Below are 12093 nucleotides of genomic sequence, written 5' to 3'. Positions count from 1 at the left end.
AAGGCTACATATCAGCCAATACATTTCTGCAGCATTTTCAGTTTTCTTAGAAAAAAGTGTAATAAATTAAGATAATAAAAATAACTTGGAAAATATTGAAATATGAACAGAGCGACCACGAAAATAGCACTGACAATTTCGATTTTGTCAATTAAATTCTCCTTTTTTTCGATAATTTATAAAGAAATTTCCAACTGCAACTGAAACTAGCAAACCAATCTTAAAAACGGTTTCGAAAAATTCGAAAATGAGAGTTAATGTTACGAAAATCTCGAAAACCTTAATTTTGTTTTCTGAATTTTTTTGAGTATGTAGTTTTGTAGTCCGATCAATTTTAGCCGAACAAAGTACAAGTTATAGGTCTCTCAAAATTTGCATTGATTTTTAACAATTTCTTTACTAAGGGGGTTTTATATTTTCTTCCAAACAAAGGGCGCATAGCGTTATTTTTTATATGGAAGAACATCTAGCACAACCTCCCGGAAAAATATTGTTCTTGTTAATCTAAAATAGATTGGGCTACAATACTGTATATTCAAACAAATTTAGAAAACTCTAAATTAGAAGTTCGTAATTTCGTAAGATTTTCTCGAACTTTTGAATTTTTTCAAAAACGTGTTTGAGATTGTTTTGCATAGTTTCAGTTACCAAATTCAGACACATACACATTTCTTAAATTATGGAAAGTAAAATAAGCAGAATTAAGTATACGAAATTTGATAAAAATTGTCACTGTCATTTTCGAGTTTGCTGGTTAATTTTATAAAAAACCATTTCAAAAGTATTTCTTGTAACGCATAAAGTGCACTATCAAACTATACATTTTTAGAAAGACATTTGAACTTGTTCAAACTAATAAAAAATTGCACGCTGATTAATTATATTCTATTCAAATTTGTTTCTGTTCATGACACAAACATCTTCTTATAGAAATCGACAAATATACGAGAAAAAATCACTTAACACTGCTGCCTAAGATCTCTATTCATTTTTCTAGTGTTTAGGGCCAAGCAGTCAACTAAAATGCGCGTTGATGAAGTCTAAGAAAAAAAATTCCAACCATTTAGTACGTCATAATCCACAAACGATGATACAAAGGCAAATGTGAAAAATTAAGTGCAATAGAAGTGAAAAAAGAAAAATTTCTGTTAATGAGCGACAGCAGCAAAGAAGCTGGGGAAAGAGAGATAAGATATAGAGGAGATCACGATAAGCAAGTAGACTTTTTGGTGGGGCGTTAATTCTCTTTTTTGTCGCACTTAAACTGTTTGTGGTTCAATCAAAAACAACACTAGTGATAAATGGTCAAAGATGAAAAAAATTGTTGGAAAGAAAAAAGAAACAGAAAAGAAATAAGAGCCAAATAACCGAATGGCAGGCAGCATATTAAATGCCATAGTCATAAGCCTGTGCGTTTAAGGGGCAGAGTGCAAATGAAAAAACAAATGATAGAGAAAGAAAAAAATAATATAATAAAAAACAATTGTTGACCTTTGCAAGTGGACACGTTACAAACATTCAATTTTTTTAGTCTTGTTTTGCTGTCAACTTAATTTCCTGTAATTGCTGATGACTTTCTGGTTTTTCTGTTTATGTGAAAGACTCTTAAATAACTAGTATTGCTATAGATAATAACTGAGCTGGTAAGCTGCTTTTGGAGTATTTGACCAGTTGAACTTTATGAAACTAAAAAAAGAAGCTAAAAAGATGTCATCTACCACATTACCATCTCAAAACGGGTACAACTGAGGATTTATATGGTTAAAGCCCTGATGGAAAATTCATTACTACTTTCAACACTATAGTGGAATAAACAACCTTTAGGTATCAATAAATATATGCCGCTTGAATAAAAAATATAAGCAAGGAGCATAAAATAACAAAGTAAGAAAGGGTATAAGTGGAATAAATCACTATATGTTTAGTCTGCTTTCACATTGCTCTAATGACCTCATAAAATATTTATATTTTTTTTTGTAATGCCTTTTCAAATTTTTACATTTTATGCGTTCATAAATCAACAAATTTTTGCTGTCTATATAAGAATATATAAATTAATAAAAATAGTCAACGTCAACATGACAAGGCAGCGTCAATCAAATTAATGGCCCACCAGTGCGTATGAGCGACATTTTGTACTGCCAATTTGTCATTTTAAGTTCAAAAAGCCTATCTAAAAACAAAACAAGTTGTATTTTGAAAATGTTCAATACTTGCCTTAGGAAATTATACTGCCAAATATTTTAGGTAGCAAAAACAGTCTCAGAAAACTTATGTTTGGATTTTAAAAGAATTTTGCACAAATGGTTCAAGTAATACTGAGAAGAGAAGTAAAAAAAAAAGATTTTCACACTATATGGAGGAAAATCTTAAACACCCTCCGGAAAACAATTATCAACATTTAATGCAAATTTAGCAGTGACTTGGAAAACCCGCCGAGTGTATTTCTGCCATTGAGTGCTTCTCAGTGAAAACTCATCTGCCTCCAATTACTATATTCTGTGACTTGTTGAGAAAGTCTGCGCTTAACTTTGATGCCCATTTAAAAAAAAAAAACAAATAAGGACGGAACTGTCTTCGGCTGTGCCGAATACTTCATACCTTTCATGAATGGGGCTGAACAATAATCTTATCCCGTTCGTAATCTCCAAATAATCCGATGTATAAGATAAGAAATATATAGTGAAAAGATCTACATACCTAAACGATTTTTAAGATAAATATAAAATAAAAAATGGCAAAAAACCCCTTATCTGAACGATCGGTATGGGATATATATTATATATAGCTCCGATCGAAATGATTTTTACAGGAAATCTTCTATGATATATTAGAATATATCACCAAGTTTCACGTTTTTATATTGGAAATTAAAGGAGAAATTGCCAAAAATCTTTCTATCTGAACGATCGGTTGTATGGGATAGGTATATCCTATATACATATAGCTCCGATCGAAGTGATTTTTTCAGGAAATCTTCTATGATATATTAGAATAAATATCAACAAGTTTGACGTTTTTATATTGGAAATTAAAGGAGAAATTGCCAAAAATCTTTCTATCTGAACGATCGGTTGTATGGGATATATACTATATATAGCTCCGATCAAAGTGATTTTTTCAGGATAACTTCTAAGATATATTAGAATATATATCACCGAGTTTCACCTTTATACTTTCTAAATTGCAGCAGGAATGACCAAAACCGTCTAATCTGAACGATCGGTTGTATGGGAGATATATGTCATAGTGGGCCGATCCTACCGGATCCGACAAATGTCTAATATAATACAAAAATACATCCTTGTGCCAAATTTCATTGAGATATCTCAAAATTTGAGGGACTACTTTGCGTTCAAATAGACAGACGGACGGACAGACGGACATGGCTATATCAACTCAGTTCGTCGCCCTGATCAATTCGGTATACTTAATGGTAAGTCTATCTTCTATATTTCTCAACGTTACAAACATCGGACCAAAGTTAATATACCATTTCATGTTCATGAAAGGTATAATAAAACCATTAACATTAAATTGCAATTTGATTCGAATCCGCTATCAGAATCAACCTAGGCGATTCCGGTTCGCCCTAAGCTCCAAAATGCTCAATTGCGAGCAGTTTTATATATCTTTTTTGAGGTTAGGCCTAATTACGCCCCTTAAGATACATTTAGGTATCGAAATTGGATTCAGCACGTGAACGCTCATATGAATACATGTGTGGAATTACCAGATGCGATAACTTCTTTTGTTTTTTTCGGTGCATTAGTTTAAACGTGAACGCGTCGTCACACACATATTGATTGACTCACTCATTAATTCATAATTTTTCGAATTTATAGTATATTCAAATGAGAGTTTTAAAGCTTTATATATATATTTTTCTTTAATTTTATTTGGCGTCAGTTTTTTTTTTTTGTCAACACAAAATATGTACTTTCCATACATTCACAAAAAAAAAAAACAAAAAAAAGAATACCAAACTCAATGCAAGCAACCAGTCATTTCTAATTTCCTTTCAAGAAATTGCTAGTTCCGTTTTACAATTAAGCAGCCCCCAGGCATGTAGGCACACAAAAACGTTTAGGCACATTACTACAAAATATTAAAATTCCTTCGATGTGAGCTCAGCACACAACAATTGGGAAATTACTATTAAATTTCAAAGGCTTACAACCAATCAATTTACTTAATTTATTTCTTTAGTACTTAAAATTTGTAGCCGCCTCCAGCGAAAATAAAGAATTATGTATGAATGTGCATTAGGGTGGGGCACTTTTGTTTGCGTCATCTTTTCTACAGGTTAGGTTTAGATGCTACATCAAATTCTGTAGAAAAACTTTAAACTGTACGTAAATTTGGTGTTAAAATCTGCCCTCAAAATGATCCACCCTAATACATTCACATATTTAAATACATATGTCGATATATGCGAGTATGTTATGACTTGGAGCATCAGTTGAATGCTTGTTTATTGCAATAACCACTTGACCGCCACTTGAGACAGCGAAAGAAAATTCTAAAACAATATGAAAAAACTAGCATTAAAAACTAACAAAAACTAGCATATTTTAAATATAAAAAAAAAACACAAGAAAAATGCTAAGTAAGGGCATGAAAATAGCAAACAATTTTTTAGAAGTTGTTACGAAAACTATGCTTATTGTGCGCTAGCACATTCTACAAATTTTCACAACAAAAATTTTATGCGTATAAAATAATTTATTTTTTTTTTCAAATTTTGTTTTTCTGTTTTTTGCAACTTGCTCGCTTTTCTAAAGCGCAAATTTCGCATATGAAAACGACTTATGACTCGTCCGAAAAATATTCGCGTGAAATATTTGTGAAGTGGTTGCTGTGTGATGTGCTCTCACACACATTTTCTACCGAAAGATGACGAAGGGATAATAAAATAAATTAATTTGTTCACTTGTATATGGCTCATTCCACAGTAAAGGATAGTGATTGAAATTTCGTAAAACTATGGAAATTTGTTTGTTATTTTTAGAATGCTTAGTGCTATAAAGAAAAGTAAAAACTTTACAATTCACGTACGTCACAAGTCACATCCGTCACATTTTTGGTTTGCACCCCTACTGATGTCAAGTGGATTTCGTCTCGGTATAACCAAATATATTTACTGATTTTGAAAATACTGGTTTTGGGTATATACTAACGAACTGTTTGTGACATATGTCACATGTCACACCAGTCACGTTTAAAAAATTTCATAAGAGATCTTTCTTGCCACAACAGAAGGAAAATCGTGAGTTTTTCGAGTTTCTGTCTGTATATTTGCATGTTTGTACCCACTTCACTCAAAAACGACTGCATAGCATTGACTGCAACTTTAGCCGAGGACTTGACAGATGTCTAACTTATAATATAGGATCCTTTGCAATAATAGTTAAGCAATTAAAACCACCAAACTTTACACCCGACACCGTGGAATGAGCCATACATATGTATAGTGGAAGATTATTTGATTTTGTACAATTTTTGAAAAATTTTCACTTTTAAAATTTTTTCAAAAACAAATATATTATGACGAATATTAGCAACACTAATGGATACTATCATCTCTAAGCTGATACTAAGCAGTGACTTGTATGCACATCAACAAGTCAATCATTATGTCTACCCATATGTCCATACAAGCAGCGGAGAGCAACGCACAAACACATGCATATATCTGAGATACTCCCAAAAGTATGCAATCATTTGTGCAAGTATCACTCACATATACACGCGCATGGGCTATGAGAGAAGCTATAAAATCGTGCATCTGTAGTTATAGCTGAGAAATTTATAGCTTGTAAACGAGAAGTAAATTCTACAAATAGAAGCGTCTAGAAATATGGAAGGAGGAAATCGAAGAGTATAAAAAAGCGCAATCTGAGCAATCAGCGGTCAGTTTGATTTAAGCAAGCTAGCAGTTGCGAAGTATAAGTGTTATTGTGAAGTACTTTAATAAAGGCCATTTTGCATTATTGAATAGTGGAGTTATTTATTCAACAGTTTAGTGATTCGAACGTTAGTAGAAGGTTGCAAATAAGCGGAATTTCAGTAAATTCGTTACAATATCAGACCAATTCTAAATATTCTCGCGGAATTTTGTTCTCGCGGATTTTTTTATTCCCGCGGAAAAATTCCTCCTAGGGAGAAGAATAATTGGGGAATAGGAATTTCGAATTTTCGAAGTCAGCTGTTTTGTCAATTGAAATTTCGTTGCGCATTTCTTATTTTGTTTAAAAAATTGTAAAGTTTAATTATTGTTGCCAACTTGTTTGAAATTAAGAAATAAGGTATAAGCAATGCACATTATTGCATTTCATGTGGTATTCACTGAAATGAGTAATGAATTGGTGCCACACAACATCAACAGAGGAGCGTAAGAAGAAGACCGGCGGGATAACACAAATCCGCCGGAGTTGCCTGCATTCATTCTGCAAAGCTATTTTCTGGCGGCCAAGTCGAGTTGAGTTCGTCTTTCGCCATATGCCAAAATCTATTTAAGCCTGTAAAGAATGTAAATACATATTTTAGCACAAATTTGTACAAATAAGTGTTCTTTCTTAAAATAACCAATTTCCTTTAACTATTTTGATGCATTCCCTTTAATTTAACTAGCGAAAAAACTCCTATGAAATGGCAGAGAAATCTCCCTCTCCCTCACATTCATAATACCTACTTTTCTCCCATAACCGGTTTCCGCTTTTTCGAACATTGTTCAGAATAGGAGGAAAGGGAGAAGTGAAAAAACTCACAAGGAATTTTTATTTAGAATACGAGGAATGGGAGAAGGGAAAAAACTCGCACGGAATTTTTGTTTAGAATTGGGCTGTATATTTTCAAATGTAAAAACTTACGATTCGATTTAACTAATTAATTTTAAAAATTCTTTTTTCATGCATTTATATGTACAGCATGAGTAAATTATTTATTTATTAACTTATTTCTTATTATTTTTGTATATTATAAATGTATATATATATTTTAGTTTTTAATATGAAAATAGATTTTAGCGCTTTTGATCACAAATACAACAAGCACAATGCTTTAGACATATATACATATATATAGGTATGTATGCATAGTAGTTAAGTTATGATTTGTTCATGTTATTGTAAATATAATTTATTTGTTTTTAGTTTTTTGGAAGGTAGAGTGTTTTACTGTAGACTTTGTTGTATAATATATAGTTTTTTATTTTTTAACAAATATCTAACAATTTTTTTAGCTTTTTCTCTGGTATATATATTTTTTTATTTGTCTGTAACGTTCACTTTAGTGTAATGAAATTTTAAAATAAATTTTTATTTAGTGTTTTAAATTTTAATTTTTTTCTTTAATTATATTTTAATTTTTAACTTTCTTTTTTTAAAACTGCGGAAGAATGTTAGTAGAAACTTATTTTGTTGTTGTTGCACAAAACAAAAAATGCGCGCTAATGCGTAAATTCGATTTCCATTCACAATCTTTTATATTTCAAGTCTATGTATGTGACTTTTCTGTTTGTATTATTTTTCTCCTGGTATTTTTAATTTCATTTTCTTTCTTCTAATTTGTTTTTATATTTTAAAATTAAAATTTTTTTCTTTTTGACTTTTTTTAATTATGTTGTTTTATTTTTGTAAATTTTTAATTATAATTTGAATTTCTTTTAATTCTCACAAGTTTTTATTTTATTTATTTATTTTTGCGTTCTTGATTTTAATATTATTCATTTACTTTTGGTGATCTTCAAACGCGCAAATTATGTCAACGCACTTTCCCAGAATAATATATACTTATTTTTTATATTCTGCTACGATGGCTCATTTGTTGTTGCTAGTTTGATTTATATCATTACTTTTTGCGTGGCCATGAGTTTTCAACAATTTTGTTTATTACTTCAGAAAACAAAAACAGTTCTTAGTCATTTATTATTTCCGTTCAGTTTTTGCTTCAACTATGATTTCAAAAAGCTTAATTGGGAAGTTTTTGAAAAGAATATTTTTTTCTTTTTCTATATTACTTTTTATAAAGTTTTGTACAATTTTTCGAAACTTTAAATAAATTTTTTTTTCTTAATTCGAAAGTATGCGTAAATTTAAAATTTTTCAACTTACAATTTCAGAAAAAAAATTTTTGAACCTAAATTTTTTTCTCTAAATATTACCAGAATTTTTTGTTTGTTTTTTAAGTAATTTTCAGTTTTTGTTTGATGCTTTAAATTTTTTGATATACTAAATATTTTTTTTTAATTCTCAAAATTTTCAAATATATTAAAGTTGTCATAAAATATTAGAAGGGAACATGTTTGAATTGTAAACGATAAATTTTTTTCTTTATTTTCTTAATTTTTTTGAGTTTTTTTTAATTAAAAGATCTTTAGGTTTTTTGTTTTATAAATTTTAAATATTTTTATGTTTACACAATTCTCAAACAAATATTTTTTTGTTTACATATTTATAGAAACCGTTTTTTAAACATATTTATAGTTTTAGTTTGATATTTTAAAATTTTTTAAATAGAAAATTTTATTTTTTAATTTTCAAAATTTTCGAATTTTTTTAAAATTTGCAATAAACATTTTTAAATTATAAACACATTTTATGTTTTCTTTATGGTTTTAATAGGTTAAAATTCTTTTTACTAATATTTTTTTAAAACATTTAAAACTTTTTTATTTTCAAAATTTTTTCTCATTTTCGATATTTAAAAAAATTTGTTTATTATAATTTTCTTTTTCACAAATTTTTCACTAAACTAAAACGAATTCAACGGTGATCATCAGTTTTTAATAAGTTTGCTGCTTTAATTTCATAAAAACAATTTCTTGTTTTTTACATACACATCACACAAAATTAACTCACAATTGCGATCATAAATTTATGAAAATATTTTTATATCCAAACAAAATCACAATAATTGGCGGGTGTCTTTTTCTCTTCAGCTACGCCCACGCGCGTCTCGTAGCATTTCTTATCATAGATGCGCCATCAATTCGTTTATTTATGCGGCCAATGACTGACCTTAGCAACGTTAAAACGTTTAGTAGTTGTATACAAAATTTTGTATTTTTCACACACAAAAACAGCAAACAAAAATGACCAAAAGAGAAAAGGAAAACAAAAACCAAAAAAATAAAATTCGCGAAAAACAGTTTTTTCGGCGCTGCTGCCTTCTTATATTTGGTGGGCCCTTTTTTATACAAAAATGTATAGTTTTTATAAAAACGACAAATTTTCTTTAGTTTTCATTAAGGATTTTGGGTTCAGTCCCGTCTGAGTATTGCCAGCGAACTGAATTGTGAAAAATTATTTTGTAAAGCTGTTCAAGTCAAGCAGCATTTCAGCGGCAGCAGCGTCGCCGGCAAACGCTACACTTTTTCTTTTGCTTCGGCGCCAGCTTCCGTTCGTAAAACAATTTGTTGTGTTAAGAATGTGTGAGAGTATTGTTTGGTATTCTTTATGATATTTGGCACCTAATACTAAAGCTATTGGCAGTTTTTGTAGATGCCAATGCCAATGTCGAATGCGCTGCTGCTCTTGGCATGGTTTATAGAGACGCCAGCAGTGGCAGTGCGTTGCTTTTTGTGTTGTTATGCCGGTGTTCTTTGGCGAATGCCGAATGTGTTTGCGTATGAGTGTGTATGTGTGTTAGTGAGGGGGGAGAGTGATTATGAAATTGTAACGTGTGGGGTTGGAGAAAAATATCAACAGAGAGATAATGAAAAGTAAAAGTATACGATTAGGGAAATTAAAAAAAAATCTAACTAAAAAAAGATTTAACTAGTTAACTAAAAACTTTAAAACTAAAAGAAAAATTAAGCATAAAAATACAATAATGACTTAACTGAATTTAAAGATTTCAATTAAAATTAAAACAAATATAAACTCTTAAGATAAAATATAAAGCAGAACTAAGTCTAAACTTTTACTACTAAAACTTATAATAAGAGGAAAAAAATAAAATTTAAATATGAAATCGCACTAATTTGAAGAAGAGATTAAATAAGCTAAATAATATTGCAAAAATAACTAATATTTAAGTACGAATAAGACTGAAATGAAGAGGAAAGAATAAAATTAAATTTAAAATACAACTAGATTAAAACAGGATTGAAAGTTCGAATTGGAAACCAAATTTATGTTGCAATAATCTGTACTACTAAATGATATGAAATGAGAAAGATTAAATTAATGGGAAATAAAATAATTTCTCACTAGAAAAAAAAGACTTGAACAAAATCTTAATAAAGCAAGCGTACGTATATTTTAAAATAGAGATAGGTGACAAGGACTGCGATAATTACAGTAAACACTAATCTATTGAACCAAGATAACGATTTCGCTGAATCGGATTTAAGAGCGCTAATTGTGATTACGCATAAGATTATGGTACTGGCAACTAAACTTACGCCAATCATAGTAATTTTTCAAGAAATACAGCAATTGTTGTGATTACATTGCTCGAATTAAGATTGCAGACATATATTGACCAAAAAGGCTTTAATCAAAAAGTCTGAGTCCCTAGAGATTAACGATTTCGACTGTGTTAACATTAATTATGTTTCGACGCAACCAAGACTACGCTTTTGCTTAATCGGATTTAAGATTAATTGTGATTAAGCATAAGATTATCGGAATGGTAACGTTTTAAGGTTACTGAAATTATAGTACTTCTTCTACGAATTACTGTAATCGTTGTGATCAGGTAATTATTGTAATTGTTTTGATTACAGTAAGCATTAATCTATCGAATTTAGATTGCGGTTAAAGGAATATCAATTTAGAAGAAAAACAATTTAGCTGCATTTTTTTCAGATTTGAATTATTGATTCAACTAAGTATTCAGTCTCCCCTCAGAATGAATCCCCTTATATAAGCAATAGCTTGAATTCGAACTGAATTTTATATTGAATACCGTTTGAATTGAGTTTGCAATAATTGCATTTATTTTGGGTTTGATTTTTAGTAAAATAAATTTCAATTTCAAAAGAATTCGTACTTAATTTGAAATGCAGTCGCACTGAATTTGAATATCTTGGAGTTGAGTTCGAAAAAAAAAAATTATAAAATGAACTAAATTTGAGTTCGTGTGGCATTAAAATTGAAGATGGAATATAGTAGCAGGTGAATCTGATGTCTTAATTGAATCTAAATTTGAACCGAACAGAGTATTGCATTTAATTTTAGGGGATTTCAGACTGGTTTCCGAGGAATTTGACTTGTTTTGTAATTTATAAATTAAAGGTGAATGATAATTGATTCAATTAATTAATTTGATTAATTACTTTGAACACAATTTGAATTTGATTTTGCCTAAATTGAATTCAATTTAAATTTAATTAAACGAAATATAAATTAATTTTGAATTGCTAATACAAATAAAAAAAAAATAATAATTGCTTTACTAATACAAGTAAAATGACTGCAATTCCTCATATTTGCAAAAGACGTAAGCACCTAATCTAAAAACGAAAAAATTCGTACAGGGCACATCAAAAACACAAACACACCCGGCTAAGGTGCAGACACAGTGCGCCGCTATGAGCATGCGCATATTTTTGTTAACGAAATACAAGGACATTTTAGCGGCTGAGATTTGCAAGGATGCTGCAACATGTAAACAAAGTCAAGTACACTATATGTACATATGTATGAGAAAATTCATGTGTAACTGTAAGAGCTTTTGGCAAACACAAAGCTTTCACAACTAACACATAAGCAAAACAGCGTTTTGTACGTAATTCGCTTCACAATATCGTTGTTAATGTAATTTCGGTTACACGCTTTCAAATGCAGTTTATCTGCCCTGCAGCTTTGCTATGAAGCTGACGCAGCTCATTAGATTGGCACGTGACCAATTGCATGCAAGTATTTGAGTGAGTCTTTGTGTGTGTGCATGTGGGTGTGTGTAGCATATGTTTGGTGGTAGTTAGCGTTTTCCCCACTTCCTTGCACAGGGTGGACGGGTGTGATCGCCTACACATTGCACTTTCAGCTTAAACATTTTGCAACGCTCACCCAGCACTGCTTCGTTATGTTGCTTATACATTTTACGGTATTCTTATGGCATGCGTCAGTCACCCGTGCGACTCGT

General features: G+C 30.3%; 2 protein-coding genes across 15 annotated transcripts in view; both read right to left on the bottom strand.

The window, feature by feature from the left end:
• LOC137253298 (sericin-2-like) overlaps positions 1–10606 on the bottom strand; it is a 114273-nt gene extending 103667 nt beyond the window's left edge. For 2 of the 3 annotated variants that reach the window (XM_067789978.1, XM_067789979.1), the window contains exons 1-2: positions 8165–9960; positions 6873–7288 (exon numbers count right to left, since the gene is read on the bottom strand). The gene's annotated coding sequence lies outside the window, so the exon portion shown is untranslated. Of the gene's footprint in view, positions 1–6872; positions 7289–7603; positions 8052–8164 lie in introns of those variants that run through there. The other variant, XR_010953763.1, reaches the window with a different exon arrangement.
• The window catches only part of LOC137253296 (phosphatase and actin regulator 1-like), a 763209-nt gene that overhangs the window by 232148 nt on the left and 518968 nt on the right, over positions 1–12093 (bottom strand). The gene's annotated exons all lie outside the window — the stretch shown is intronic.

The sequence above is a fragment of the Eurosta solidaginis genome, chromosome 5 (assembly GCF_040869045.1).
Source record: "Eurosta solidaginis isolate ZX-2024a chromosome 5, ASM4086904v1, whole genome shotgun sequence".
Classification (NCBI taxonomy): Eukaryota; Metazoa; Arthropoda; class Insecta; order Diptera; family Tephritidae; genus Eurosta; species Eurosta solidaginis.
This window is presented reverse-complemented; position numbering and strand designations above follow the sequence as displayed.